The sequence below is a fragment of the Pholcus phalangioides genome, unplaced genomic scaffold, assembly GCF_987345545.1.
Source record: "Pholcus phalangioides strain wild (caught in Gottingen) unplaced genomic scaffold, Ppha-v1.0 ptg000022l_1, whole genome shotgun sequence".
In the NCBI taxonomy this organism is placed as follows: Eukaryota; Metazoa; Arthropoda; class Arachnida; order Araneae; family Pholcidae; genus Pholcus; species Pholcus phalangioides.
In genome coordinates this window covers 37,819,814-37,843,918 of record NW_028301615.1, presented here as the reverse complement: position 1 = coordinate 37,843,918, position 24,105 = coordinate 37,819,814, and the positions used below count along the sequence as shown (strand labels likewise).

The window sequence follows — 24,105 nt, the reverse complement described above, 5'->3', positions numbered from 1 at the left end:
GTGTCGCACTACATAATATGTATTTATTTTATGAATGTCATGCATTTTTATACATGTTTGATGTACTCAAATTTTGAAAATTTAACTTTTATTATGGGTTGTTATGCAGAGCATATGTATTTTTCAACTTTTGTAGTTGCATGTGTATATATATAGCTATTTTTTGATTCTATGTACAGTAATGTTTATTTCGGAACAATATTTTGTATAATTGGAATTTTGTTTAGGCGCACTGCAATTCCAATGGTGGGAGGATGTTGCGACTCCCACTGCTTCCCAACAGAGGGAGGCAGAGGTACCATATGTACGAGCTGTATTATTATTATTATTTCTTTTTCCTTTTTTTGTGTGAGTATATTTCAGTAGTACACATCATGTAATTGAGGAGAAAAGAAGGACAGAGCGTCTTCTGTCACTCTGATTTAAGAAAAGAAAAGAATAGAATAGTTTTGTTTTTCGACTAAGTGTTGTTTAATTCTTGCCCAGTGTATCACTTCATTCATAATGCGAGAGGGGTAAGTTTTAATTTTTATTTGGTAGAAACATGATTTCTAATTAAATTTTAGATCGACCCGGACGGGTTCCGCTTTGTCGATCCCTAAACAGTGATGGTGATTAGAAGAATGGGAACAGAATATTATTATTGAAGTTATTATTATAAATATATTATTATGATCAGTTAGATCAGTGTTTCCCAAAGTGGGCAATATCGGCCCTTCGGGGGCGATGAGAGAACATTTTTTTTCAGAAGGTGGGGATGGAACAAAAAGTTTGGGAAACTGGAGTGTTACCCACCTCCTTCTCATGTCGAAAGGCACACTGCAGTGAAATAGGAAATTCTTTTTGCAATCCTGTGATTTTCCAATCTAGCAATCACATGCAGAGAATGTTTGGTGCCAATATCGATTTTCTAGTCGCAATGATGGCCTGGACTCCAGGCCCTGGAGTCTGGGATTTGTCAAGCTTTGGCGTACCACGTATAGGGGCAGAGTTCGTATCCCCCTAGAAAATCCTCGGGAAAAAGTTTATTTTCAAGTCTTTAAAAGTCAAAAAATCGTAGCAGTCCTTGAAACATTATAATCACTTTCAAGTGCTTTTAAGAGTGCTTGAAATTTTTTTACGTGAATTTCTTCCATCAATTTTTGTCTTACCCTCCCCCTAAACTATATTCTGCTGAGATGAAAGCGAGTGGAACAATAACTATGAATTACGGCAGTGTTTCCTCAAAGTGTGCGCCGTGGCTCTTGGGGCGTAGCTATTTTGTCAGGCTCAGGACAAGGCTGTAACTAGGATTTTTGCCGCCCCCACCCTTTTAAAACTCGATAATGTTTAAATAGTGTTCTTTGTTTCCACCTGAAATTTTCCACCCTTTAAATTTTGCCGCCCGGGGCAGTTGTTCCCTCTGCCCCCCCCCCCCCTCCAGTTCCGTCCTTGGTCAGGGGCGTCGCGACAAGCTGGAGATATTGATTTGTATGCTTATTTTTTTATATTTTTTGAAGTGGTTCTTTTATAAGTAAAAGTTTCTACCAAACTATTCTTGGGAGCCGCAAATGAACCATGAATTCGGCAAGACTGGGCCGTTGGTAACAAAATGCGGAGAACCACTGAGTTACGGGACAATGTTCAAAACAGAATATCATTTGATCATTTTCGTCGTACCACGGTCATTTTCTGCACACGAGGGCTAATTAGACCAGGGCCTACAATTTATTGCCGATTTCGAACGGCAGACTTGTTTTTTATACTCATCGAGAGGTTGGTGCGCTAACCCCTCGATGGGGGACTCCCTGTAGTAGCAATTTTTTCTACTGTCATGTCACCATTTTTGTTGTACCCCTGTGTCAGGAAAGTTCACAGGGCGAGTTCCCGGACGAACCGGGAACTCGCGACACCTCTAAACATCCTTTGGTGCTTCAGGCAAGTATCTTATCTACCGGGCTAACGCGCCCCTGAAAACAGAATATATGATCACGCATACCTGAGGTATTTCTCAACTTTGAAAGGTGACAGAAAAACACTGCACTTAAGATCTTGCTGCGAAATTGTTTCAAACTTAAATTTATGAATGACAGTTTCATACAGGGCCGCAACTAGATGCATTGTCGGAAGGGACAAGCACAGGCACTTTTACGCCCCCTTTTTAATGTTGAAGGAGAGGTTAAAGGGTGGAATTGGCGCACCCTTTAGTCCAGCGCTAGAGGTACTAGACCCCACTGCTCTGCACTAGTTGCGGCCCTGCTAAAATTTTCTACATTTTTCTTAAAACTTTTCTAGATTGTTCTGCAGTAGCACTAATTCTTCTGCGAGTACGTCGCAGATTTCGGCATATTCTGCTTTAGGGATTGTAAGAAACATTAGAATTAAAATAATCGTCGCAAATTTATTTTATTGTAGTAATATACTAGGGAAGCAACGTAACTATACCCAAAATAAGAAGCGAACAACAGCTAGACGCGTTTTGGAACTGTGCCTGGAACTGAATCCTGTCCTATAACTTCCAATTAGAAAGTTTTTGCCCTGTCTCTCCTGATGCCAAAAACAAATTCCATGTTTTCTTAGTGCAATATTCACAGAGCTATTCAAATTCAAAACTCGGAGGAAACTTTGGGAAGAACAGCGTTAAATGCGGAAAAACCATTTTACCCGCGTTTAACGTTCTTTCTGACAAAACTGATTTTTTTCAAAAGAGCTGAGCTCAATGCTTTAATGACTTTTTGCTTTTATATAGAAACCGAACAACAAAACACGATTTTTTGTTTAAGCTTTTAAATATAAAGCATTTTTTTTACTTTAAATCTTTATCAAAACTGGGTAATTTCAAACGAACTACCTATTTTCAAATCTTTATTCAAAACTGGTCAAAAACATCATAAGAGTGTTTGAGATTTAAGAAACAGTAATGCATGTCAATCTTAGCACGGTGTTTTGAGCAATTTTTTTGTAATTTTGCAATTTTTCTTGATTTTAATTTTATGAAGTATGATTTTAAATTACAAGTTTTTAATTTTTGATTTTGAGATTTCTGTAGGGATATTTTTACGGAAGGGGAAGGGTTTCCCCACTTTCAATAAGGTTTCAGTTATACGATTTTTGCATTTATACGACGCTTTGACCCGCTGTTTCGGCGGCATGATAGAAACCTCACCTCGTTTATACGGCGCGTCGTATAAATGGGATTCCGTTGCGTAGGTCCTGAGCCCCCCCCCCCCCAACATTTTCAAAACTTTACGCCTATGGTTGTATGTTCTTATCAGTTTAGTTCAAAGCTACATTAAGAGAACTTACAAGCGGCTTTGGTTTAGTTCTTTTAGTCATTTCTTATAAGGACACCACAATCTTCATCTCGCCGGGACGCCCCTAGGAGTCACGGCGCACACTTTGAAAAACCCTGTACCCTGTCATATCACATCACTGGATTTGATGGTTCACATTTATCATCAAAGGTAGAGGAGATTGAATTAATCCATTATATCAGGGGTGGCCAACTTCTTTCTATTCGAGGGTCAATATACAGTTGCTGCATCCACTTCGATGTATATGCTACGGTCCATGGTAAAAACTCTTAGACAAGGTGAGATGGTAAAAAAAAAAAAGTCTGAAAATTATTCTAACGTTCTTATTTGGGACTCTCATTACCAAGTCTTGCCCATTTTTATTCAGTCAATAAACCATCATTAATTTTTTAGTTCTTGACGCTTATTAATTACTTAATAAATATAGTAATTAAACAATTAAAAATTATATTAATAAGGAATTATTAATTATTTTGTTTATTCTCAACAGTAAGGGGCCGTTCAAGTATTACGTAAGCAAATTTTTAGCCATTTTCGACCCCCCCCCCTTGTCAGCAAAATTTCGTCATCAGTTCTGCCCCTCTGAATCCTAACTCATATTTTCATAAGGGGTGGTTGATGACGTAAGCATTATCAAAACCCCCTCTCTCTCCCCCCCTTGTCATCAAAAGTCAGCAAATCCAAACCCCCCCCCCCCCATCGATGATGACGTAATACTTGAACGGCCCCTAAAAACCCGTTTTATGGAATAAAAAAACGGTAATGAACTTATTAGTTTTCCTAACTGCTGCCACGTGTATATCCAAGTTTAGGTTCACTTGTACTCAAGGCCATTAAGGCCCTTTTACACGAGGCAGTGTCCCGACATTTCCAGAGGGGTGCGAGGTCATGATGCGCTCACTGCGTGGGGAGGGGGATCAGTGGGGCACTCGGCAGCGCACTCTCTTTATCGTTAGCCCCGCCCTCCAGTAATATAAGCTCGATAGATGTATGTCACTCTCACATGCTAGCCAATCACATATTAGCGAGAAATATTTCCAGAATCTAGCGCCGCAGTCAGAAAAAAAACAAAAGCGCGCGCGTTCAAAATGGTCTACAAGAAACCAAAATATCCCCCCTCCCTTCAGTTCAATTTTATATCCGACGGGTTTGAACATCTGAAAAAACAAACTGTTTTTCTTCTTTTGTGCTTACAAGCACTGCTTTTTTATTTTTATTAGAGTTTTATTTTGATTATTTTACATTTTTGGGTTATTGGATTTTACAATGACCCTGTAAATTATTTCTTATGTACTGTTTTTAATTTTTTTTAAGGTGCTGTTGGTTCCGGCCGTCTTAATCTTCGCACGTACTGAAGCAATGAGTGTTCGATTCGGGAGTGTGAATAAAAAGCAGGTGTCAATGGATGGTGTGAATGTAAAGCAAGTCAAAAAAGAACGAAAATTTGTGTGTGGCTTTAGTGTAGTATCTGCTGCTGTGTTTATCATCGATGTGGTCCATGGTTTCAAGCACCTATGAACACAATTTCTCGTGAACTTTTGGTTAACATCTGATCAAACCTTTGTGCCTACGTCAAAGTTATTTTTTACCATAATCACTACCATGTTTGAGTTTGTAACAAGTTCAAAAAGCTGCATTTTCTATTGATTTGTAAGTATTAAATACTAACCGTCCATAATCCCGATATTTTTTGTTTTCGAATCAAAACATCCTCTGCATAATTTATATATTATGGTCCCGGTATAAGTGACCCGTAGCACATTTTCGGATCACTCAAATAGGCCTGTGCCATGTTTACATATCACTTAAGTGTCCGGCAGCACATTTCCACATCAATTGAGTGACCCACGGCAGAGTTCTAGACAGGGTTGTCAAATTTGCTCCCCGGGTAGATACTCATCCCCCCCCCGGGCTAGGTTTTTTAGCCTAAAAAACCCGGGTTTTTTTGGGGGGAAATACTGTTTGTTTTTTAGGTTAATTTATGTATTCCAAAAATTGCTGCATGGTGCAGTGTTTAGAATAGGCTATGTATATTTTCAAATATTTTTAAATGATTATTTGTTACCACATTTTTGTTCCTAAAAAAATTTCTTGGAATCACCAAACACTATTTTTATAATTCTTTTACCTTTTTTATGTAAGCATTTAGGTATGAAATTTGCATATTAAAATATGTTACAAGAAACTGCAAACAGAAAATATAACTATGGACCTTAGTTTAACAAATATACCTGATAGGTATTATGTGATAAGCATATCCATAGAAATTATTGCTTATTTATAATACATTATAATTTTCCCACACACACAAATTCTTGTATAAATAAATTGAAGCCTCTGTGAAGAAGTAAACCAATGTATGTAAACTGAATTTTCATTCAAAAAATATTGACATGTTTGCATTAAATTTTTGTTAAGTTTTATACAGATATATGAGACTTTCATAATTGAAATATCAAGGGACAAAAATAACATTATCTCATATTGAAAAGAAATAACTTTGTGGGATTCTTGAATTGCACATTGGTAACGAACAACTTCAAGTGAAACAGAACAAAAGTATAGTTTTTCTTCGAAACTAAGACCTAACCAGAAAATAAGCCTTAGCTTGATTTTTCAAAATGCTCATAACCCCGACCCTGAAAATTTGCCTCTTAAAATCATCAGCCAGATGAAGGCATTCTGTAGGTCGGTTGCTATACATGACAGGGTGCTTTCTTGTATAAAGTGATATTATCACAAAAATTGAGAAACTTTGCCTGGTTTTAATTTATACAAAAATTGCCACGTTTTTAAGACAAATAAATTCAAATGGTTGGCGCGTTTCGGCTCTTCAATGGAGAGCCGTCATCAGGACCTCGTGGTCAGAATTCACACGAATGAATCGTGGAGGAGTGATGTTTACGTCTGGTTGTCCGAAGAGTTCACCTTTGTATTTGCTGCGTCCGAGTGGTCTTTGGATGCGAATTGGGGAGCCATCTTTTGCAAAGTGTTGAAAGTTTTGTCACGACTGAGGTTAATAAAACCTGTCCAAGCTGATGAAATAGGTGGCGTGTTTCTTCCATCATTAACAAGGAAATTCTGGCATGTTCTGATGAAGTATCCCTTGAGAAAATTCAATTTGGAATTGCGTGTTGCTTTTTTAAAAACAAACGCTTTATCAATATCAAAATAATGTGAACGTTGCCAACAGTGTTGGGCAATAGCCGAATTATCAGTCCGTCCCTTCTCAACATGCTTTCGGTGTTCGAGAACTCGAATATTTAGATTTCTCCTAGTTTGGCCAATACAGTCAAACCTCGTTAATGAGTCACTCTTGGGAGAGAAAAAATATGACTTAGTAAGCGGAGTGACTCGTTAAACGGAGTAAGCCCTAGCTGTGCCAATTCCTGTTTGAGGACAATTGGGATTTCCAAAAAGTGACCCGGTAAGCGGAGTGATGCGTTAACCGGGTGACGCACTAACGAGGTTTGACTGTATATCCATTTTTGCAATTCTTGCATGGGATGAAGTAGATACCAGATTCTTTGGAGGGTGAGAAAGGATCTTTCAGATGAGAAAAGGTGAGTATATTTGTTGGCTGGAATATTGTATGGAAGTCAAATTTCTTGACGATAGAAGAGATCATGAAACTTGAAGAATCGAATGGAAGAACAACGGTATTAGAAAACTGTTTTGAGTTAGCTGGGAGCAGGTTCGTGGTGCATGTCTGGCTCATTTTTTTGAGGATCTTGTCGATGATGAAAGGTGAAAAACCCCGATTAGAAGCGATGTCACGAAGGATGTTGAGTTCATTCTGGAGGGAGGCTGAATCACTGCAAAGTTCACTCATGCAAAATCCTTTCATCCTCCCAATCAGAAACTTTTGGCATTTTCTTCTTTTGTTCATCGAGCACTAAAACTTTGCAGTGATTCAGCCTCCCCCCAGAATGAACTCAACATCCTTCGTGACATCGCTTCTAATCGGGGGTTTTCACCTTTCATCATCGACAAGATCCTCAGAAAAATGAGCCAGACATGCAGGGGGGGGGGGGACACAGATCTACACTTATCAAGATCAGTTACGCCTGACTTCTCCTAATTGTCAGATTTTGAACGTGTCAATTTTGGTAAATAGTTTTGAAGTATAATGTCAATAGCACACACTCTCCTACTTTATATGGTTAATTGAATAGCGTGTGGGTGGAACTCTACAGGCAGCCACCTCTTCGTGGTAAGTTCTGGGCCATTTTGTTTTGACAAAGCAGACGATAAACATTGAAATATTAACACTAGAACTGCAGAGTGGGTCAATTTAACCCAAATCAAACTTTGTTTTCATATATCTCGAAAGCGTAAGCTCAGCTGGTAAGAAAATTTCGTGACTTTTTATGATGTCACATGAATATTAATTCTTGAAAATGTTATTTTCTTCATATTTCATATTCCAGAGCTATAAGCACTTATAGCACATTTTGGCCAAAAAAACCCAGGTTTTTTACAACCCTGGTTCCCGAACACTTAAGCAGTCGGTGGCACATTTAGAGATCCCTTATGTGGCATAGTTTTGGAGCTGTCCACAGTGCAGTTCTACATCACTCAAATTACCTGCAGGACATTCCCAGATTATTTAAGTGATCCGTGGCATGCTTACAGATCATTTGAGTGAAGTGTGACACAGTTCCAGAGCACTCAAGTACCTCGCTACACATTTCTAGAATACTTGAGTGGCCCAGATACATTTCCAGCTCACTTGAAGAATCAGTTGGACATTTAGAGATCACTTAAGTGATTCTATAGAGGACTTATCAATATGAAGAATGTTAATTCAGGCACCCACAAACTAGGCAAAAAATTTTCTCGTTTTTGGTACACACAGTAAGATGCCATTAAGAATACCTCATATTTTGATTTTGATACAGGGTCGTTCATGATGTAAGCATCATTCAAACTCCCTTGCCATCAAAAGTCGACTAACCCGAAACGCATCCCCCCCCCCTCCATTGATGCTGACGTAACACTTGAATGCCCCCTTAGGTGCGCCCGCTGATGATGTACCAAGTGGAATCAGGGCCGTCTTAAGAGTGTGATTGGTCCCCGATTGGAATAAATTTTTCTCAGGCTTCCTGGTTAGCTAGAAGTGTCTGCCTACCAATTTACATGCTTATTCTCAAAGTTTTTAATAAGATCACATATTTTCATACGGCTCCTCTGCACTTGCTTTTGTCATAACACTCAACTCCAAATATTAATTTTAAAAAATGAATGCCGCAATACAATGTACATTGCAAATATATATTTTCAAGTATATATATATGTACAAAAAAAAGTTTCAGAATACTTTATCAGTGACTACACATGTAGGCCAAACTTCATTCGGCACGGGCCTGTGGTTCACCTCCCCCTTGAACTTCATTTGGGCTCTGCCACCTTGCTACTCTCGGACGTCGCTTCGCTACTCCAGCCATCAACTGTGTTTTCACCACAACCAGAAACTTGGAAATATTTCATTAAGAAGGATTAAAGCCTTAGCAGACTGAGAAGGCAGTATGATCCAGTTGAAGCAGGCAAGCACAGCGAAAATAAACAAACGTTTCTGACTTGCAACAGTTGGCGACTTTCTGAAGGGGTCTAAACTTAATTTCTTTCTTTTTCATTCAAACTGAACACAACTCAGGTCTATCACCATCTATAGGCGATTTGCTACCTAGTGAGTTGTGCCGGAAGTGTAATTGTGTGTGTGTACCTAACAGTCTTGAGTGCGTATGTAGTGTTGTGTTTGATTTTTCAGTGCTGCCATCTATATTTCAGAAGTGAAGTGAGTGATGTGTTATGATTGAATTACATTTGTAATGTTTGTACAGTCTGTTGCTTTCTGTGGCGCGACTTTTTAAAGAAGAGATTGGCTCGCATTCATGCTTTGAAGGGGTCTAAACTGCATTCCATCCGTAGAGTAGTCATTAAAAACTGTTTAGATGGAAAAGTAATTTTGTATTTACTACTTCATGGTCTTGGACAGAACTTAACATTCAGAATTATGGTGTACATTTTGTGTATAGGTGAAACAACAACGGTTTGAATAACAAAGCAGTTGGATACATAGACTTATTCTAGGTTTGGAGCATTTAATTGTCTGCTGTATTTTTATGGCATGCAGAGGCATAAACAATGTTTACAAAGCTATTACACTGGCATTGAACAGTAAAATGTAAACAAATCCCTTTAAAAAAAAAAGGATTGACAAAGTAAAACCATCTGGTTCATGTTGATTTATTTATTCTGGAGCTTGTAATTTACACATTTTTCACTGTTTGAAAGTTTTCTCGAGACAGTGTCATTCTTAAAAAACTTCATTGTCGAAGAGAGTTAACAGACTGGACTGTACAAAAACTCCAAAAAAGAATGTAATTTAGATTGTGAATAGACAAAAATCATCTGTGGTTGCTAGCACACTGTTTTGGTCAAAAATTGTTACCAAGTCTTTTCTGTCATTTTGCTTTGGCTTGAGTCAATCTCATAGGATACTGAAGTGGTGCTATGAAATTTTTTTTATTTTCTATGATTGTGTTATCTAGGGGGGGTGTTCCCGTACTCTTTTTTAGTTCTACCTTGTTCTAATTTTTTGAGTGGGAGCCCTGCGCACTAGGGTGGAACGAAAAAGGGTGTTTTTTCACTTTTTTCGGAAATTGATGTTGCCTTAGCATTCAAAAGATGCCTTTCAAGGTTTTAAGACGTTATACCAAAATCTAGGAAAATATTTTAATATCTTGAGGTTCCTCACAGACCCTAAAGGTCGAGCAAAAAGACTTTTCTAAGTGCACATTATAAAAATTTATGTAAACATTATATATATAAAATAAACCCTTTTTTGGGGGGATGGGGTGGGGACAAAACTATAACCATGTTCCAAATTATAAAAAAACAAAACAAAAAACATAGTTTGACGATATAAATGTCAGGAGGATGCCTCTATTGCTTTTTCTGTGATCACACTTATTACATTTCACTTTTTTGTAAAATAGTCAACTGTTTTTCAAACGATGGAAGAGTACTCCTTGATTTTACTCTGGCTTGAATGAAGCCTTCACGACTCTCGGTTGTTGATACAGCAAGAGATGCTTCAATTACAAGTCGTACTCACCGTTCAACTGCTTGTGTGTGACAAGGAAAATTCGGTATAGATGGAAAAGCAGGTTCAGATCAGTTTTGTGGGTCCAGTTCCTGATTTTTTATAATAGGTGGTTCAGTCACTCGCACTTGATCACATGCAATTAGTTCCAAATAGTGCTTAGCAGAAAAGTTTATTTTCGGAACGTGGAATGTACGGATTTCTGCTTCTGATAATCCTTCATTTCTAATTTTTATAATTCTCTTGATTCCCAGTTTTTTGCCCATACTATTTCCACAAGATATATCTGATCTGCACTTAAATCACTGTTGTCACTGTCCATTATCGGAAGGTTATTAGAACTTGGTTTAAATATCACAATATATTACGTTAACCTTTCACCTGGAAATCAGTATGAAAGAGACTTTCTTAAGTTGGTGCTCGAAAATTTTTTTTATCAGCATGTATCAGAAGCCACTAGGGGTACTGCTATTTTGGATTTAGTTCTTACTAGTTCTGAGGATCTAGTTGAACATGTTTTGGTGGGGGAAGAGTTTTCTTCCAGTGATCATCGTATCGTCAGATTTCACTGTAACTATTCCTCGGGTAAGGTTGATAACAAAAGACTGGTTCCTTGTTTTCAGAGAACTAACATTGATGTTTTGAGAAGAAGGTTAGCGGAAGTTTTCAAAGACCGGTTGGAATCAGTAGGGGTGGTAAGTCAATGGGAAGAATTTAGTACGAAGCTGTCCTCTGTTTTGCATGACGTCATACCCTTTGATCGAAAAAAACGTGTTTGTACATTGCACCCTCTATGGTTCACGGATAGCGTGCGGAATCTTTATCTTGAAAAGAAAAGAGCATTCAGAAAGTATAAAAGTGGACGAGGTGACCTATCATTGTTTACTGATAAAAGAAGACTGTTGAAGAAAGCGATAAGGGATAGTAAAAAGGAAGTTGAATCTAGGTTGGCAGATAACATTGGCTCTGACCCAAAATCATTTTTTTGATACGTCAATAATGGATGTAAGGGGACAGTTGGCCCCCCTCTCGATAGGAGGCTCTAGGGTAGAGAGAGATGTAGGCATGTGGTAGTGCTTTCAATTACTTTTTCACGTCGGTTTTTAATGAAGATAATGATATTCGATATACGGGTGTTGCATGGGGTAATAAAACCCTCAGCGATAATTCAAGTAGATGACATGGAGGTCCTAAATCTTCTAAGAAATGTATGTGCAAGCAAAGCACCAGGACCAGATGATATCTATCCCAGGGTTCTCAGGGAAGGTGCTAATGAATTGTTGGGGCCAGTCGCACAGATATACAGTAGTGTTGCTGAGGGTACCATCCCGAGAGATTGGAAACTGGCTAACGTTGTTCCGATATTTGTCATGGCTGAATGAATGAACACCAGAACTTTTCCACTAGACTTATCCTGTTGCTGAGTTTTATCCAGTCAGCTTTGTGGCAGAGTCCGGAACACAACTCGCCATTGCTGTTTTAAGCAAATTCATGGTTTAAAAAAATCAAAATAATATCTATCTACAATGCTGCGTAATGCGTGAGCAAGGCATGTTGTGTAAAATATGAGAAGAAACAAAACTTCCAATTCATTCCCAAGTTTTCTTATACATAGTGCAGCAACTGTCTGTGACAAAAAAAATTCATGTGTAACACCATCTGGCGAAAGCAAAGTTCATGCATTAGTAAATAATTGTAATTCTGTTTGTGTTATAATTAGCACTCTCTTACAATACTTTTCAATATGATTTCAACGTTTTGTTGATTGCTGGGATGTCTGAATATGTGTAGCAGAGAAAGAAAATCTTTGTCAATTTCACATTTCTGTTTTGGGCACTTACACTTTTTTTTGCCTTTAAATGTACTGAGGGGAGATTTTCTGTTGAGAATTAGTACTAAAAGTTGAAGATTTTAAAAAGAATTCTTTTGAGAGAAATTCTCAATGCTAAAAATATCTAAGGTCTGCAGAATATGGCCTCTAAAAGTCATGGATAAACATAAAACAATGTTGAAATAAGCATTTATTACAGGAAAATTAAAAAAAAAACATTTTTACAAAAAGTTTGAAAAATAGATTTATCGCATTTTGCCTGAACTTTTGTGCACTACTAATTAGAACCATGTCCAACTTGTACTTTCAGAATAATCCACCAGATCAGAGAACATTTAATTGCAGCAACTGTAGCGATATATATAAGAACTTAACTCAGATTTTCAATGATTTGGCCAAGAAGAACCTACAAATGTGTCTGGATATAAAAGATGCTGTAAGTTTTTTTGCTTTTTATTTCTATTATTATTGTTATTGTATTGCATTTATGACTGATCATAAAACCCGAATTTTTTTTATTGTCATAATTTTAGCATTTGTACAATTCAACATACTTACTGCTTGTGAAAACTGATTCCAAAATGTCTTTAATGCAAGTCAAAATAAAGCTCATGTCAAAACCTAGAGATATTTGATAATCAGAGTAATTGCTGTAGCCCAGATACCACACTAGTACCTGTACAGAGTACCCAACTACTTGGAAAGACAGGAAAATGAAAAATGTGTGTGTGAAGTACGAAAGACTAGATACCAAGCAGAGATGAAGTTCGGAAAGAAAATTCATGTGCCTGTGGGGAATGTGAGTTTTCTTTCTGAACTTCATCTCCATATTTGCTTGGTATCAGTCTTTCGTACTTTGTATGAACAGTGGAGAGAGACATCACATTTCTCTCTAAAAGAAAAATAGTTGAGGGAAAAATTAGAATTCAATATATATGGCTCTGACCCAAAATCATTTTTTCGATACGTCAATAATGGATGTAAGGGGACAGTTGGCCCCCTCTCGATAGGAGGCTCTAGGGTAGAGAGCAATGTAGGCATGTGTAGTGCTTTCAATGACTTTTTTGCGTCGGTTTTTAATGGAGATAATTATATTCGATATACGGGTGTTGCATGGGGTAATAAAACCCTCAACGATATTCAAGTAGATGACATGGAGGTCCTAAATCTTCTAAGAAATGTATGTGCAAGCAAAGCACCAGGACCAGATGATATCTATCCCAGGGTTCTCAGGGAAGGTGCTAATGAATTGTTGGGGCCAGTCGCACAGATATACAGTAGTGTTGCTGAGGGTACCGTCCCGAGAGATTGGAAACTGGCTAACGTTGTTCCGATATTTAAGAAGGGTAGTAGAGAAGCGGTGTCAAATTATCGTCCAGTGAGTTTGACGAGCTCCCTCTCGAAAATTTTGGAAATTATCATCAAAAGGCAGTTTGTGAAGTGGATAGACGAGAATAATGTATTGTCGGATAATCAGCATGGGTTCAGGAAGGGGAAGTCATGTGTAACTAACCTCCTTTGCTTCTATGATTACGTGACAGGCTTTGGGTAAGAGCAAAAATGTCGACATTGTTTACCTTGATTTCCAGAAGGCATTCGATCGGGTCCAACATGGCAAACTCTTGAAGCATTTACACGAGATTGGAATAGAAGGCAACTTGCTGAATTGGATAGAATCATGGTTAAGAGATAGGTCACAACGAGTTATGGTGAATGGGGAATTCTCTGTCACAAGTGGAGTTCCTCAGGGAAGTGTCCTTGGCACCATACTTTTTTCACTTTTTATCGATAAACTAGATCAGTGTATCAATGGGATTACTTGAAAATTCGCAGATGATGTGAAGCTAATGGGGGTATTCGGGAATGAAAGCGATAGGGAGTTGCTCCAGACCAACTTAAACAGGATTGCAGCATGGGAAAATGAATGGAGCATGGCGTTTAGCGTAGATAAGTGCATGGTCGCTCATTTTGGTTCAAACAACCCGCGGTTCTCTTACGAGTTGAATGGTGTCACTATTCCGAATGCAACTACGGTCACCGATTTGGGAATTTTCATTGACGAGCGACTTAGGTTTTCTGAACATTGTTCAGCGGTGGTAAAAAAAGCAAATAGAATGCTTGGTCTCATTTTCAAAAAGGTCTCTTCGCGTTCTCCTAAAGTCATTCTTCTGCTTTTTCGATGCTTAGTTCGTTTTGGACTGGAATATGCTGTAAGGTTTTGGAGACCATACCTACAGAGGGACATAGACTTGGTTGAAGGGGTGCAGAGAAGAGCTACGCGTGTCCTTATTGGCACACAGGGCTTGAGTTATGAAGAGAAACTTCATTTTTTGAATATGTTTACATTGGATGAATACAGGTGTCGAGGAGATATGATCGAAGTGTTCAAAATTTTCAATGGGATGGATAGGATGGACCATGAACTATTAGTATACCGCCAATCAACTGCTTTTACAAGGGGACACCAGTATCGATTGGTGAGGGACAATGCAAGGTTATGGTGTCGCAGGGAATTTTTCTCTAATAGGGTTGTTAATAAATGGAATAGCTTACCCCCGGAGGTAGTAAATTGTAACTTAATTCGAGAAGCTAATCGAGAATTAAATCGAGAAGCTATCCATTCTTAGAACAAGACAACCATAAGTATTCTTTATGGGCATTGTATAATATTTTATCATGTGTATATATTGTTTATAATTTGTGTTAATTGCATTTTTAATTGGGTTGCTGTAATTTTGAAATATATGACATCCATATTTTTATGGGCATCTTTTTATCAGCCACCTCATTGGGCATTTTGTCTGTTGTGGCGTTGTATTTGTATATATATAGGTAATCGTTCACAATTTCCCAAACTTTTTCCGATATCACCTTGAAGCCCGTGTGGACTGATGAAGCATCCATCTAGATGCTTTAGAGGTAACTCATTGAAGTGAAAAAGACAAATAAGCCATTGCAAGGGATGGCCTATTTCTTTCTCTATTAATCTGATAACACTATTTTTATAACCAGTGTTGGTAACAGTTCTGTCGCATCTGATCAGCATCAATTCTTTCGTATCAAAATCTTTCTTCAAAAAGTCTAGAATTGATGACTTTATATCCCTTGCTCTACTACTTCTTGGAGTTGTGCGACCGAGATAAATTGACCATGGTTCTTGCAATATGTTTATGTGTTCTTCAGATATGGTTCTTCTGTTGTGGTGCAAAATTGTTGAGTGCTATTTAAGTTGACAGTACTCCAAGAAAGAAAACTTTTGGCCTGGTGATCATATTAGTGGGGTACCATTTTTGAGTTGTTACCGTGTCCGCAATAACCCTTTGTGTGTCGGTGAGTAATTCTCCTGAATAAATATGTACTAGAGCATTTTAACCGAAACAATTAAGTCACAAAGAAAAAATAATATGGTAACACACAGAGGTCTAAATGCACATTAGGTTCTTTAATTCTTAATTCCAAAAACAAAATACCAAAAAAAAAACAACGATGCTGAAAACCTTATTTTACTTATCGAAAAATTATTTGGGTGCAAAACACAAAAAACTAAATATTGCTGCAGTTTGGTTTTTCCTGACCACTCAACAAAATTTGAAAGAGAAAATTTACTCACTATCTCCCATATTAAGGTCACTTCATTCTTGACAACCGGATTTCGATGAACAGTTCCCTTTAACTTGAACACTCAGTACGGACAGTTCGTTTTCTCATAAGTCATCCTTTGACTGGCGAATCTGCTTGGCGAATTGAACGATTAATGTAATGTCCTCTGTATCTGTTGAAGCGACGGTCCGTGCACATACTTTACGATGTCGGAGCATCAAAGTTCTTCATCTGTACTACCACTCGGGGTAGTGTGGTCAAAGTACCATCCTTGGACTGGACTGCAAGAGACAGCTGCTGGGCTTCATCTTTCTAGCATGACAGTAAACCTTCCTTTCTGGATCAGTTTGGAGCAACTGATATGACGAGACGATGCTTCATACCGTTATTTTTATAGCTGTTTTTCTTGAACTTACATCTTCAAGTAAAATGTTACGACTTTTGGCAGTTCAGAACTACATAGGGGTTTTGAGTGACTTGACTTGGGATTTGAGTTTCAGGGGCTCTTCAAGTTACGTGGGGGGGGGGGGTTCTTCAACGGCGGGACCGTTCTTCCTCGTGCAACTGGTCCCGATGAACTGCACGCCTCCAAAGTTTTTCAGTGATAATATGTAAATTGAATGATGGGCGGGGCTTGAGAAAGCGCACCCTCTAATTCGTCGCGCAAACTGCGTCATCCAATATTTTATCCAATTGTATCACGAGGCACGAACACAAACATGAAACCAAAAGAAAAACATCTTCTCTCAATACGGGGTCGATTTAAGAAAATTAACGGCTTTCAGCAAAGTTTATAATTACAACAATAATTTTCAATATAAGATTTTCGGATTAAATGCATAAATATTCATCAAAATGAAAAAACATTAGCATCATTGTGTGGGGAAAAAAATTAGCTTTCCAACGATATGCGACATCATATATAAATATTCTTGTTTCGCGACATGCCGAAAAATTTAAATCCAAACAAAGGAAATTCTTAAAAAAATTCAAATTCAACACTCTCTCGATGACAGAGAATAATTTCAAGCATATAACATTATTTCAAAAGTTTCTCTCCCTCAAAATATTTTACAACACAAGCCTTTTTTTTTTTCCTTCAAAGCATTTGAAAACAGTGGAGAGAAAAAGAAAAAAAAATATATAAATTTTTTAAAATTGAAATACTCACACGGTCTCAAAATTATTTAACTCTTCATGAACAAAAATGTTTGTTTCCCTTATTTAAAAAAAAAAAAACCAGACTCAGAATATGCAAAAAGCGAAAAATCGGCTTTTCAAGTATAAAAAAATATATATATACAATGGATTACGAACAGTGAGAGAGAAAGAGAAAAAAAGAAAAGGAATCTTATCTTCCTTTTACATGTACGGGAAGCATTCGCGTTCATGTGGGAACAAGAAAAACTGACTCATCAAGATGGCGATAATATCTTTGATTATCAATGGATCATTAGGTGTGTCTCTCTCACAAAAGAAAGAATATATTATTCAAAAGAACACACATTTTCTCGTTCAATTTAACTCGGAATTTCTCAAAATTTTACAGGAAGAATCAGAAAAATTCAAGGAATTTGTTGTTGAGCTCACTTTTAGTACACCGCCAATCGACTGCTTTTACAAGTGGACACCAGTATCGATTGGTGAGGGACAATGCAAGGTTATGGTGTCGCAGGGAATTTTTCTCTAATAGGGTTGTTAATAAATGGAATAGCTTACCCTCGGAGGTAGTAAATTGTAACACAATTGACACGTTTAAAAAGAAATACGATAAACATGTTGGGGTAAATCGAGAAGCTATCCATTCTTAGAATAAGACAACCATAAGTATTCTTTATGGGCATTGTATAATATTTTATCATGTGTATATATTGTTTGTAATTTGTGTTAATTGCATTTTTAATTGGGTTGCTGTATTTTTGAAACATATGACAACCATATTTTTATGGGCATCTTTTTATCAGCCACCTCGTTGGGCATTTTGCCTGTTGTGGCGTTGTATTTGTATTTGTATTTGATTGAGATGTCAAAGCAAAGCATTTAATATTTAGAATTTTCCGACAAACACATACAGTGTGATGCATAAAGAGTGTGTGTCCACTCTATACAAACGATCTGTGGTTCAGATCTCGGGCATTTTATGAATATCAGACGGAATGATAACACAAGAGGAAAGGAACTAGACAACCACGAGATTCGGCTCAGCTTTCCACAATAATATAAAGACAGAAGCTCAAATATTTTCCACGCGACAAACACAATTATATTTACATTTAGCAAATTTCACTTATTTGACATGACAATTCTGGGTTGAAATATGTCAGGCTTCTTTGTCAAAGGGGGGGAAAGTGTCCTACTTTTCCCACCGTGACACTTCTTTGGAAAGAATCACCTTCTTTGAGGTGATTTCTTCTCCTTCTAGCTAAGGTTTTGTCTTTTTGACCATCAAAATATATTCCTCGCACATTTTGTTCTAGGAATTTTATCTTGCAAAAGAACTCTCTGTGATGCTCTTTCATGCCTTATTTTCATCCAGTCTATTGTCATATTTGGCTTCTCTTTCATCAATAACCCAACATCTTCCAGCGCAGCATTCGCAATTATTGCAGCTGATTGATCAGACACACCAATTATATCACAAGCAAGAGAAACATTTGGTAATTCAGTTCTCATCTGTGAGGATGATGGTAGAACTTCAAAAGCAAATGAAGTACTTGCTTCAGCACAGATTGATGGACTAGCTTCAGATACTGGTAGATGGAAAGGATAACTTCAACGACAAACTGTGTTTTGGCTCATATAGATCACTTTCCTCAGAATCGTTGGATATAGATGAGTTTTTAGTGGATGATGAACTAGTTTCCGCCGTTTCTTCTTGAGATGGACTTAAAATGAGATACCATTTTCATTTTCCTTTGTTCATTGTTTATCAATTTCTTCGTTGTTAGGACACCTACTAGACCAATGGCCATCTTGCGTGTACTTCTTTGATCTTGCACGAAATCTTGCTCTAAATTTGGGATCTTTCTCAACTTGTCACACTTAGTCTTCAAAATCACAGTAAAAGTCTTTGAAAATATTGCACATCTGTTGGTGAGAAACCGTAGGAATTGAAACAGTTTTCCAAATTTTTTCTATCTTTGGCCCGATAATTTCAAAAATGTCTGCAATAGCTAGATCTTTTCTTGATTGGTGTGACTTCATATTGCGTTGAGTCAGCAAGTAACAAAGCATAACATCGCCATAGGTGGGCAAGACCCGAGAATCCAACTTTTTAGGATTTCCTAAAATGTCACAATAAAAGCTTCTGGTTGTCATTTTGACTGCTATACACCCTCTCAGTTAAAGGTTAAGATTGCAGATAAATACTGGAAACAAAGGAAATACATCCAGTTCACTTAACGAATCACGTGTTCAGGGGAATAGGAAAGCCTCCTCCGCGGTGTCATGTTATAGAATTCCACACGTGAGTAAAACTTTAGGGGCGATGAGGAACCGCAAGAAGTTTGAATTTTGGGGAAAAAAATTAGGAATGGCATTTCTCCACATAAAGGCATATTTTAAATGCTATTACAATAGCAATTTTGAAAAAAAAAAAAATTTCGTTCCACCCTACTGTACATATCAATGGAAATGTTTATTAGCTGAATCTGTATTTACTAGCCAAGGCAGAAATATTGCAAAAGAAATCTGTTATCCAAGGCATTTGATAGCTGAAGTATCACTGTATGGTGAAGCCTCTCAATAAGGAACACCCCCTTGAACCAGACTTTCTGTTCCTCAAATAGAGGTGTCCATTATGCAAAGTTACATAAGTTCCTATTCAAAGGGACATTGATCAGGACATCCATCCTTTAAATACAGGTTTTCCTTTTTTGGAGTGTCTCTTAAATTTAAGTTTGACTGTATTAATGTTGCACAGGAAAGCGCTCATTAACTGGCAGTGTTGACTAACAGGGAATATCCATTATAGTTTTCACTCTAAGTAAATATGGAAAATTGTTCATACTGCATGGCAGGGGTTATCAACCTTTCTTTGAGTTGCGAGCATTGCCAATGCTAGATTTCTTTTGTTCTCAGATATGAGCATTAGCTTATGAGTGGCTAGAACGGCAAAAAATCAGATTTTTTATTCAAATTTACTGACTGTTTGTTAATTGAAACAAATCTTGTTAATCATTGAGAAAGCATGTTTTTTCACCTAATTTCTCAAATTCAATTCATTAATGAATCAACTAACAAATGAACTATAAGAAATGAGCAATAAACAAACAAGCAAAAAACCCTAATATATGTGTTTATGTAACAGCCTAAATTAACTTCATGGATTAGCATTTTTCTTTTAGAAGTGCTCTTATTATGAGGCCCCTCCCCCCCTCCGTCCTCCCTAAAGTAAATGCCTGGTAGTGACTCAGTATCACATATTAAAGCAGTGTTGTTTTTTTAGTATAGTATAGTAGTATTAGTATAGTATAGTATAGTAGTATTAGTATAGTATAGTATAGTAGTATTAGTATAGTATAGTAGTATAGTTATAGCAGTATAGTTAATAAAATAAATTAACTTTTTCTACAATGACGACATGAATGTCGCTCTCCACTTGTTAATACAAGATATACAGAAGACTGGATGTTGTGAATATTTATTATTTTAGATGTTAATTTTTTTTTTTTTAAGGAAGGAAAAAACTCATCTCTGCCTCTACCGGGAGTCTAGCGCTAAATACGCTCTAAACTATACGCTCTAGCGAAGAAAAATCTCTATCTCCTCTGTAGCTTAGTGGTCAGAGCACTCGTCCGGCAATCGAGGGACCCGGGTTCGACTCCCGGTAGAGGCAGAGATGAGTTTTTTCCTTCCTTAAAAAATTAACATCTAAAATAATAAATATCTTCACAACATCCAGTCTTCTGTATATCTTGTATTTTTTCTACAATGTTGGATAACCTGTGCCCCAAAAACCGAATTAAAAAATTGTTATCACAAAAAATGAGTAGCTTTGCCTGGTTTTAATTTATACAAAAATTGCCACGTTTTTAAGACAAATAAATTCAACTGGTCGAATGGTCGACGCGTTTTGGCTCTTCAATGGTCCTGATGACGGCTCTCCATTGAAGAGCCGAAACGCGTCGACCATTCGACCAGTTGAATTTATTTGTCTTAAAAACGTGGCAATTTTTGTATAAATTAAAACCAGGCAAAGCTACTCATTTTTTGTGATAATATTTTAGCCCAACGTGTGCTTTCTTTTCATACTACGTCCGTTGATTCCTGGGACTTCGCCAATATGAACTCAATCAACCATTTTTGTGCCCTCCGTATCAAGAAACTCCGGATTCTTAACAAGATTGCATTCCTGAAACGTTGCAGAGATCACAAGGTAATGCCACAATTTTTACAAGTTTTTTCCAATCAGCCTGTTTCCGTTCGCATCAAACGCAACCTTTTCAATTGTCGACTTGCAATTTTGCGATCGATCATCCATGGTCACCGTCGCAATCTTGCTAAAATTGAATTGGATTTGTACAAACTGCATCTCTCTCTCGCACATTCTCGTGATGATTTCGCCCAGCTTGACGCAAGATCGTTCCACCGGGCACTTCACGTGTATCGCCAACATCAAGAAATTTTGGATAATAAGTTCACTCAGCTTCTTGCAAGAAGTTCTTCGAAAAAAAGTTCTCATAAATTTTCTGACTTCTCGAATGCTCCAAAAGTTGTCAATCTTTCGAGTGAAACATTGTCTGGTGCCCATTTGAAAGTACTTGAATACGGACTTAATTTCGCATCACCTAGGCCTCATTTTTGTCCTACAAAACTTCTTGCGCCCATCGAACGGTCGTTCCTCAACAGTAAAATTTCTCCTGATCAGAAAGAAGCTCTTCGGCACTTGGTTTCCTCTTCAGTTTCGGCCAATCGAAAAACCATTTCTTCACCATTTGAGAAATCTGAGATCTCTGCCATTCAAGAACTTAAAAGAAACAACAATATTTTCATCACTCAAGCTGACAAAGGTGGCCAAATTGTTGTACTTGATAAATCCATGTATCAAGAGTCGGTTGAAAAATTAATTAGCGATGGACCATATACTTGTCTCAATACGGATCCAGCTCCTACCCTTCTAAAATTGGTTCAAAAGAAAATCAATCAGACTCCCATTCTACATTCTTCGACCAAGAAACGCATCTTTCCATCCGCCGCAAACTGCGGGAGACTGTATGCTCTTCCAAAAATACACAAACCTTCATTTTCAGTAAGACCTATAATTTCTTGCATTGGATCACCTACGCATCAACTTGCTAAATTTCTCGTTGAACTTTTGTCCCCTCTCTGCAAAAAACATCGTTTCACAGTAAAGAATTCCTCAGAATTCGTTTCCATCATCCGCAGCATTCAACCAGATAACGCTACAATGATTTCCTTCGATATCAAATCCATGTTTACTAACATTCCCATCAGCGGTGCAATTTCTTTCCTGAAACAACGTCTGCAAGAATTCCACTTCTCCTCGACTGAAATCGAAGAAATATGTCAACTCACCCAACTTTGTGTATCGCACAATTATTTTTCAGTGTTTGGAAAGTTTTACCGCCAAACAGAAGGTCTTGCCATGGGCAACCCACTCTCGCCTATCCTCTGTGACATATATATGGATTTTTTCGAAACAAAACTTTTGGAAACCCACCACTTCAAACTTTGGATCAGGTATGTTGATGACACATTCACTTTAGTTGATGAGACTGATGTCAATGTCACTGAGTTATTCAATTTTATGAATTCTATTGACCCACATATTGAATTCACCTATGAAATGGAAAAAAATAATATACTGCCTTTTCTCGACGTGCTCATTAAAAAGACAGACACTGAATTTCATACATCTGTGTACCGTAAGCCATTCGCTATCTCCATGCCACCTCATGCAAAATCCTTTCATCCCCCCAATCAGAAACTTTCGGCATTTTCTTCTTTTGTTCATCGAGCACTAAAACTTTGCAGTGATTCAGCCTCCCTCCAGAATGAACTCAATATCCTTCGTGACATCGCTTCTAATCGGGGTTTTTCACCTTTTATCATCGACAAGGTCCTCAGAAAAATGACCCAGACATGCACCACGAACCTGCTCCCAGCTGACTCAAAACAGTTTTCTAATACCGTTGTTCTTCCATTCGTTTCTTCAAGTTTCATGATCTCTTCTATCTTCAAGAAATTTGACTTCCATACAATATTCCAGCCAACAAATATACTCACCTTTTCCCATCTGAAAGATCCTATCTCACCCTCCAAAGAATCTGGTATCTACTTCATCCCATGCAAGAATTGTGAAAATGGATATATTGGCCAAACTAGAAGAAATCTAAATATTCGAGTTCTCGAACACCGAAAGCATGTTGAGAAGGGGCGGACGGATAATTCGGCTATTGCCCAACACTGTTGGCAACATTCACATCATTTTGATTTTGACAAAGCATTTGTTTTTAAAAAAGCAACACACAATTCGGAATTGAATTTTCTCGAGGGATACTTCATCAGAACATGCCAGAATTTCCTCGTTAATGATGGAAGAAACACACCACCTATTTCGTCAGCTTGGACAGGCTTTATTAACCTCAGTCGTGAAAAAACTTTCAACACTTTACAACAGATGGCTCCCCAATTCGCATCCAAAGACCACTCGGACGCAGCAAATACAAAGGCGAACTCTTCGGACGACCAGACGTAAACATCACTCTTCATTCGTGTGAGTTCTGACCACGAGGTCCTGATGACGGCTCTCCATTGAAGAGCCGAAACGCGTCGACGATTCGACCAGTTGAATTTATTTGTCTTAAAAACGTGGCAATTTTTGTATAAAATAAAAATAAAAAATTGTTGCCCTGTCTCTTCTGATGCCAACGAATAAATTTCCATCTTTTTAACTGCAATATTCATGGAGATATCTGAATTAAAAAATTGGTGAAGAGTTGGGAAAGAAGCATTATCTGTTAGTTTTGCTGTTTTTTTCCCAATTTTCCTCTCAATTTTCAAATTCAGATTTGTCATGAATAATTAGAAACAAGCAAATTCTTATTAATTAAACTGCTTTTGTCTTTTCCCTATGCTATTAAAAGCTACATAATTAAAAATATATAGTATAAAGATCATGTAAAAAATTCTTGTTAAAAAAATTGAAAAGTTAATTCAGTACTTAAAAGGTTAGAATAATACATTTTTTTTTTTAAACTTTATTTAACATGATGAAATAGCACATAATAATGAAACAAATTCATCAGGAG

General features: G+C 37.4%; 1 protein-coding gene across 2 annotated transcripts in view; it reads left to right on the top strand.

Moving 5' to 3' along the window:
- The first annotated feature begins 364 nt into the window (after nt 1–364).
- The window catches only part of LOC149070377 (poly(A)-specific ribonuclease PARN-like), a 205,844-nt gene continuing 182,103 nt past the window's right edge, over nt 365–24,105 (top strand). The window contains exons 1-3 of one of the 2 annotated variants that reach the window (XM_089249733.1): nt 365–515; nt 4,608–4,943; nt 12,543–12,668. The gene's annotated coding sequence lies outside the window, so the exon portion shown is untranslated. Of the gene's footprint in view, nt 516–4,607; nt 4,944–12,542; nt 12,669–24,105 lie in introns of those variants that run through there. The other variant, XM_089249734.1, reaches the window with a different exon arrangement.